We start from the raw sequence: 1,497 nt of genomic DNA, 5'->3' as shown, positions 1-1,497 counted from the left end.
ACATACACACACACTAAAGAGCGCAGACTGCCACTGCTGTCAGCCCTGGGTCCATCAACTCCCAGTAGAGCTCAGGCCTACCGTTGCTGCTGGATTGTGTGTGTGAATGGGAGAGACACACACACACACACACACAGATAGGGAGAGAGGCCGTGTGTTTGTACGCAAGGAAGCAGACAGAGTGATATTTCCTGCCACGTAATATCACACACACACACCTGCAGGTCCCCCTATCATAAGGATAAATGTCTTTAATAGTGTTGCAGACTTATGCTAATATACACCGGTAGACCGTGTGTCCGGACTTGAGTGTGTTTGTCTTTGTGAATGTGTGTGGTTGTGGGTGTGTTTGTGTGTGTATCTGTTTGTGTGTGTGGTGTAGTTTGTGTGTGTATGTGTGTGTGTGTGTGTGTGTGTGTGTGTGTGTGTGTGTGTGTGTGTGTGTGTGTGTGTGTGTGTGTGTGTGTGTGTGTGTGTGTGTGTGTGTGTGTATGTGTGTGTGTGTGTGTGTGTGTGTGTGTTGGGGGGAGGGGGTTTGTGAGTAAGTGTGGCTGTATTTGAAGCATAAATGAGAATAGTTTGTTAAGAAAAGACAATTCAATTTTATTATTTCTTTATTAGCCAAAGATAAGCACACATCAGACAAAAGGCAGTAACGTTAAGGACGGCATTAAACAGCAATTACACAAATTCAATTATTTCATACATTTCAGATTAGCGCTACAAATCACCAGTTATGTATTTGTTCTGTTACTGAAGAGTCTCAAACCAGCCATTGGAAATATTGGAACTCCAGGTGGTCACCAGCCAATTAAATAAAGCAACCCTGTTTATCTTTATATTTCTCTCTTTTAGAAACACTCACACACACGCACCCGCAGGTTGACGCCGAAGCGTGGACAGAGAGGAGAGACGGAGAGAGGGTGTGTGTGTGTGTGTGCGTGTGTCTGTGCGTGTGTCTGTGCGTGAGTGCGTGTGTGTGTGTGTGTGTGTGTGTGTGTGTGTGTGTGTGTGTGTGTGTGTGTGTGTGTGTGTGCGTGCGTGCGATCCTGCAACGGCGAGACAAGACGCCAAGAAGAAAATTTTTTAGTTTGTTGTTTACCAAAACACAAATCTAACGCAGAACAAAAACGTTTATTCCCACTGTCATTATGCAATAACATTTTTAGTATAATTTTAAGAATTAACCCCCTGAGAAACTAGGAGAGGAATATATTACAGCCGCGTGGTTTTTGTATAAACCCTGTCTTTTTAAAATCCCCTAGGAGCTGAAGATATGGAAAATTGGAGAGAAAAAACATAAAGATCAGGTCTAATTCGTTCTACATTTTCCTACTAAACATTTTGGTGATAACCTACTGAACCCATATTTTTCTCATAGGCCTATTAAGTCTATATCAAATATTAAATATTGAAATTTGGCCAAGTTTTATTCAGAATATTCCCAATTATGAACTCATATCTCAATTCGCCCCTGGTTTAATTCGAAAATGTCCT

Source organism: Gadus chalcogrammus, chromosome 18, assembly GCF_026213295.1.
Source record: "Gadus chalcogrammus isolate NIFS_2021 chromosome 18, NIFS_Gcha_1.0, whole genome shotgun sequence".
Taxonomy (NCBI): domain Eukaryota; kingdom Metazoa; phylum Chordata; class Actinopteri; order Gadiformes; family Gadidae; genus Gadus; species Gadus chalcogrammus.
This window is presented reverse-complemented; position numbering follows the sequence as displayed.